Consider the following 7,105-nt stretch of genomic DNA (forward strand, 5'->3'; position numbering starts at 1 on the left):
GCCGCGCGATGGCGTGCATCAACATGTACAACCCTTACGGCGCCGCGGGGTTCTGCAGCTGCCCGCAGCCACCGGCCGCGCTGGGCCCGCGCATCTCCTTCTCAGCGACTTCGCGGTGCCGCCGGTGCAGAAGCAGAACCGGCCAATGAGCCTGCGCATGATGGCGGCCACCCAGCTCTTCTCCAAGGGCAGGATCCTTCATCTCAAGGACAGCCCAAGCTGCTTCGCCGCCGCACGGCTGCCCACCACGCTTCTCGACGAGCTCTGTGGCGGCGGCGCCAACGACGACGACGAGAGGGCCTCCTCCGTCAACAAGCGACCGGTCCAGCCGGTGGAAGAAGTTGCTCACTCTGCATCGGCGGCTGCGGCGGTGCCAAGAAGGCTAGCAGAGACAAGCAGGACGTCACCGCCGACGCCGACATGGCCACGTCCAATCAGGTTGGCATCCGAGATGAGAGAGACGAGCCCGATAACTATGGAAAAAAAGTGTGGCCACGGGAGGTCTGTTTCTTTTTCCGGATGTAATAGCCTAAACCGGTTGTAAATTTATTATGGAAACTGATGATCCAAACAGTTTTTTTTTCCTGCCATCCCGTATAATTTTCCATACCTGTATTTTACAAGGGTATTAGGCTTAAAACCTTTCATAGCAGGTCCTTGTCATGGCCGTCGATTGGCTCCGTTGCATCGTTGATTAGATTTTTCTAAATCAATTTCTCTCCCAGCCTTCTTCCGTGCGCCGCGTCACTTCCGCCCAATGCACCGTTGCTAACCTGCTCCCTGCGCCTCCTCCTTCACCGGCGAGGCGCCCTCGGCCCCGGCACCTGTAGCCCCGACCAGCTTTGCCCCCACCCTGGTCGCCCCTTACCACAACACTAGCCTCCGCACGCTCCCTCATCTACCACTGCGTCGGCGTCGCCCCATGCCATGGCACCGACTGCAGCCACCTCGTCCGTCACCGTGCTGGATCAAGTGTCCACCACTGCTCCCGTTCGACATCTCGAAACGTCCCCACTTGATGCCCCATCCCTCTCACCCAGACGTCTGCCCAAGTTCTCGTGACCTTGCGAATCTTGACACCCTTCCCATGGCATACATGCATGTTGAAAATCCACTCCCTCAATCTTCTTCTCGATATTAGTTACTCTCTCAATCTTCTTCTCGGTACTTGACCATTATCCACATCGACATCCTGTATTTCCAGTTTCAAATTTTTGACCGCCTCTTCCGATTTTGTTTTGAGTAAATTGCACTCACCCTACAACAACTTAATGGTTGTATCGTTTTGGTCCATCAAATTGGAAAATATGCAAATAGATGCATAAACTTGTTGAATGTGTGCGTCTACAATCACACGTCGGTCACATGACGTATTTTGCCACCGTGGCAGGTGACATGAACGGTTTTATACACGTAGCCCCAGCTACCATTGTTCACACTTCTCGCCCAAGATTTTTATGCGGTCTGTTTTCTTTCTTTGTGTCTGTTGCTCGTCCAATCAACTGAGCACAGGAATATATAGATCAGATCGACGACAATTCCTGGCAATATTCGACGATGACGATGGAGCCACGGCGACGTGCGCAAGATGGACTTCCCCCTTATCATGGTTTGTAATTATCCTCCTTTCTTTGTTTGCGTATGAGTTCGCTTTTGCTGGATCTGAAGCCTTGATTTTTTTTTAATTTTAATACTTTTTGAAAACTAATTTTAGATCTAACACTATCTGTTTTTTCTAAGCTAACACTTTTGGCCGCGCCTATTACCATGACGTAGGCGCGGCCAAAAGCCTGTGCCGCGCCATGCATGGTGGTACGACAGCGGGCTGACGTGGCGACGACCGGAATCGCTGACCGGTGACGTGGCTGGGTTTGTCGCGCCACCGATCTTGGCGCGGCAGTGCCGCGCCCTGATCCGTGGCGCGATAGAGCCGAATAAAACCCCCGCGTCCGCCCGCGCCAGCCCGCAGCCGAGCACGTCGGCCCTGCCCGCCGCTGCGCACGCGCCCTTGCCCGCAGCCGAGCACGCCGACCGCCGGCACGACACGGCCGCTGGCCGCCCGGTGCGGCCGCCGCGCCCACATGCCGGCGCGCCACCCCCTCCGGGCACGCACGGCGGCTGTCCGCCGAGGCCTGCGCCCGCGCCTCCCAGCCCGGTCTAGCACGCCACCGCCGCAAGGACGAGCGCCGCTACCACAAGGTACTCCCCTCATGTAGTTAGTATAGTTGATAAAGTTAGTAAAATTAGTAAAGTATAGTTAATAAAGTTAGTTAGTTTAGTTAGTATAGGTAATATAGTAAGTTAGTATAGATAGTAAAATTAGGTAGTTTAGTTAGTACAGTTATTGAGTCTAGTTATACATTGGATTTAGTCTAATTAGTTGTTGTAGTTAGCCTTGTATAGATGTTAATATTAGATTAGTTAGTATAGTTATAGTTAGAATATGTATTAATATTACTATGGACATTACGTACGACGAATTCGACGACTTGATGAAGTTTGTTAAAATGCTTTTACAGATGGATTGTTGTGTTAGAGTTTTATACGGAGAAAGTGTTAGGAGAGAAGATGGTATGTTTGAGGATAAGAAAGAAGAATTGGAATGGTTTGATGAACCTCCTAGCTTCAACGACCTTTGTGTCCGTTTGAATGCAAAGTTTGACGGTGATTTCACACTGAAGGGGAGGTTTGATACTGGGAATACTAGGGCACACTATGTCATCATGCCCTTACGCGACCCTGCTCACTGATCCCGCTACACTATGGTTCTCTAAGGTTCTAATGTGTCCATGGCTGAGGTGGTGATGGAGAATAGGTACATGATGCAGTGTGTTCAGGACGGCCCGTCCATTGATGGTTTTGGAGGCAATGAACAAAAATTAGGAGTCGAAGGGGAAGCGACTCAAAATAACATGGATTTGGACCGTCAGTTGACGTAGGAACAGTTTCATTCAACTGCAGTAGGTTGTATAAGCAATGACTTCGATGTGAATGAGTTCGAACGGAAAGAGGAGGAGCAGGAGGAGGACAGGATCGGTGATGTAGTTAGCAGTGATTCAGACGATTCTGATGATGACCAAGGAGGTACAGATGCTATGCCAACATCGGCTGATATCATACTAGTACCGGTTCATACTATGCCATTACCAGTACCAACTGTGGTTTTGCATGGTGTCTAGGCTCAAGGTAGACTAGTCATAGATTTAGCTGCAGATGATACCCCCTATAATTCATGAGCCAGAATTAGCGAAGCGCAGCAGTATGCTCCACCACCACCTTACACAATGACTGAGCTTAAGCAACTAAGGTCCAAGAACGTACCTTTTAGAGGCGTTCTGAACTATAGGAATGTCAGCATGACGGATATGGTAGTTTGTGATACCGGTCTCCAGATATATAGGAAATCATTGTATGACCATGAGAAAGAAACCCTTAGGAAGAGGATGATATTCAACATAATGTCAGAGATAAAACTCTTCCTTCAAGACTATACTATGTACCACCATAGGTCGTACACCGTCACTCATTCGGACCAGGAGTTAATGTACCATGTGATATGCAAAAACGGCTGTATGTGGAGGTTAAATGCAAGAAAGAGACAGAGTGATGGCAAGTGAAGGATAACTAAAGTTGTCGAACTCCACACTTGCCTAGACAATAGGGGAAAGGAAAATCATCAGTAGCTCACTGCACGTTACCTTACCCATCGTATATTGGGGCCCGTTGATGATAATAACGATATTTCGGTGTCTTCTTTATAATAGTCCATATCTGAATTCGTTAAGTACGATGTGACGTACGGAAAGGCTTAGCGTGCCAAGCAAATTACTCTGGCGATTCGATGGGGTAGTTGGGAGGAAGCGTACAACAGGGTGCCCCGCATCTTATGTGCAATACATTACTACAAACCTGGCTTGAAATGGTTTGTGGACACCAGAGGGATGTGTTTTCGGGACCCATTGATGCATGTCCTCTATCGTGTGTTCTAGTCGTTCGCGTAAATAAAACATGCATTCCAGTTTTGTCGGCCAGTCGTACATGTTGATGGCACTTTCCTGACAGGAAAGTATAGGGACACCTTGATGATGGTTGCTGCTGTTGATCCTGAGGACCAGATAGTACTCGTGGCTTTTGCTTTGGCAGAGGGAGACAACAATGAATCATGGTCATGGTTCATACGGCTTCTATGTGTACAAGCATTTGGCCCATCTCGCACTATATGTTTGATCTCAGACCATCACACAGGGCTTCTTAATGCTACAGCTGAACATATAGATGGGTTCCCACCTCTAGTACATAGATGGTGCATGATATACTTTGCCGCTAATTTCTGGCGGCATCAGTGAAAGCAGGAGGTATGTGACAAGGTAAAGGCTCTATGTTGTGTACGTATAGAGCACCCGTTCAAGGAGACAAAGAGAGAACTAGACAAGATGATAAATAAAGCGGAAAAGGCCTAGTTAAAGGCGCACATGGAATAGAAGGCTCAATGGGCGTTAGCATATGACGAGGGGGTTTCAGGTATGGCATCACGACCACTAACTCCCTAGAGTCCTTCAACCGTGTATTCACCGGAGTTCGATCGTTGCCTGTGTCTGGAATTATTGAGTTCTCCTTTCATAAGTGCAACGAATATTTTATGAAGAGGTGGGAACTTACGCAGAGGAATATAGCTGAGCAGAGGCATTTTGGAAAAGGTCAGAGCTGAACATTTGAAGGAGCCCGAGGAATTGGCCAAGCAGCACACCGCTGAGCCGTATGGACCACGCCGCCATATCTTTAGTGTACGGGGCAAAGGAGGCACAAGCTTGGACGGTGAACGTTATGGTGGACAAAACTACCGAGTTAATCTTGAAAAGGAAGAGTGCAGTTGCAACGTCCCTCAGATCATTCATGCCCCTTGCTCTTATATGATCACGACCTGCAGGGTTCGCGGGTACAACTATGAGGATCTGCCATATATGTCACCCTTGTATCTCCGTTCGAACACAGTTAGTATTTAGAAGATAAGCTTCGAGCCATACCTTGACCCCACACAGTAGCCATCTTATAATGGTTATGACTACGTGCCGTATCTGGATCTAATGAAGGTAGGGAAGGGTAGGAGGAAGAAGAAGCGACTCAAGGAGGACATGGACGCTATGAGAGGGTACGGCGAAGACATGTACGGCGGGGGAGACTTCACGAGCCCCGTGGCAGAAATCTTTGCTCCGTTTGCAAACAATCTGGTCACAAGGCTAGCAGGCATAGAAGACGAGGGCAGCAGGTGCTTTCATATTATGTTCGTATTGCATAACAAGTAGTTCAAATTTTACAATGCTACATAATATTAATCTAAATATTGTTAATTTGAATACTCTAACCCTTTGTTTATCAATTTGTAACAGGATGACTCCTCCCACGCCGCACTAGATGTATCCCTTTCTTGAGGTGGAGTACGATGACCTCCTTCTTCTATCGGACGATGAGGTTTCTGAGAGGCGTTCGAGGGATCCTTACATTCCTAGGACTTAGTTCGTTACGTTAAACTTATATCGAATGAATATTATCATCGAAAACTTACAAAATCATAAACTAATAAAAATGTTATGTGGCAACTTACCGTCCATTTATTGCTTCATATTCGTTTCAACTTGCGCACGGTCGCGAGAGCACTTGCAGTTTTTTACAGCACCGACAATAGCTCAATTAAGGCTGGTCGGTTTCTGCTCGCATCACTGACGTGCTGTGGACTATGGCGCGACAGAACTTAGGCTATGGCGCGGCTGAACTAGTGAGCTATAGCACTGTATTTAAGATAATTTCACTCGATTACGTTCGTTTTAGAAATTCTCAATGCATGATACAAACAGATGTGATCACTTAAGATCGAACACGGGTAATCCAAGTATATGATACATGGGTACAATACATCAGTAGTTCAAATGAAATATAAGACAACACAATGGAATTTCTAGTACATAGCTACATTGATCATTAATAAAGTATGGAACTAACAGAAGGCGCAATCAAAAACCCTCAGTCAGAAACATACGGAGTAAGCAACTCATCGTCCGAGTACCAATCCCCAACCACTATCCTGTTGCTGTGGCTAGGCTCACCTGTATTGCCCTGATCTGCCTTTCGCCTGTAGTAAGCGGTCTTCACTTCATCTGCGGCCTAAGTGAAGAACACGTCGTCATCCTCCTCCGCCTGTAAGCCCACCTCTACTAGAGCAATGAGCTCGCTCAGTCTAGCAGTGTCATCATCAACCTTCTCCGCTTACAAGCCCGTCTTTGCTAGAGCGATGAGCTCGCTCAGTCTACCAGTGTTGTCTTTAGCCTCCTCCGCCTACAAGCCCACCTCTGCTAGAGCAATGAGCTCGCTGAGTCTGGCAGTGTCGTCCTCATCCTCGTCTCCCTCATCAGACAACACAATCGGTGATTCAATGGTACGACCGGCTCGCTTTGTGTACTCATCTAACTTTTTTTTCTCGTATCTTGCACGAGCCACCTCTGCAGCATGTTCCTCGCTGCATCCAATCCCTTCATGTATAAAATACAATCAGTTAGCAACGCGATTATATTACATTTAAAATCAAGCAACCAAAAAAGGCTTTCAAACACTCACTGGCACATAATGCAATAACATGCTCGTTCAAGACCTGCATCTATACTATTGTCTCCTCCATTGCCTCTTTCCTTACCCTCTCCTCCTCTAACGTCGTCCGTCTCTCTAATCCCCATTTGTCAAGCCCAACGTCAATCGGGTTATAAATATCATATTGTCTAGCAAACTCACGCATCTTATCTTTGTGATGTTTAACGAAAAGGTTGACATAGTCAGGTCCATATCCTCTCTTCTGTGTAATTACTTGCTTCTCCTTCAGTTCATCTAAGAACTTAGCTTGACCATCATAACATTTTCACCTGTATTTTTTAGTGTCCTGTTCATACGAAAAATTATATTATATATGTCTTAGCAAAAGAAATAAAATACGATTTTATGGTTACCACAAAAATAACCAACCTCATCATAGTCAACCATATGGCCACAATAATGGCCTATTTTAAGCTTCGAGGGGACTAGACCGTAGTTGGATTTAATACTACATTCGTACTTGACT

General features: G+C 47.1%; 1 pseudogene; it reads left to right on the plus strand.

Annotated features, from left to right (window-relative positions):
* The first annotated feature begins 8 nt into the window (after positions 1-8).
* On the plus strand, positions 9-5,412 carry LOC136549149 (uncharacterized; annotated as a pseudogene).
* The last annotated feature ends 1,693 nt before the right edge of the window (positions 5,413-7,105 follow it).

The sequence above is a fragment of the Miscanthus floridulus genome, chromosome 4, assembly GCF_019320115.1.
Source record: "Miscanthus floridulus cultivar M001 chromosome 4, ASM1932011v1, whole genome shotgun sequence".
Classification (NCBI taxonomy): Eukaryota; Viridiplantae; Streptophyta; class Magnoliopsida; order Poales; family Poaceae; genus Miscanthus; species Miscanthus floridulus.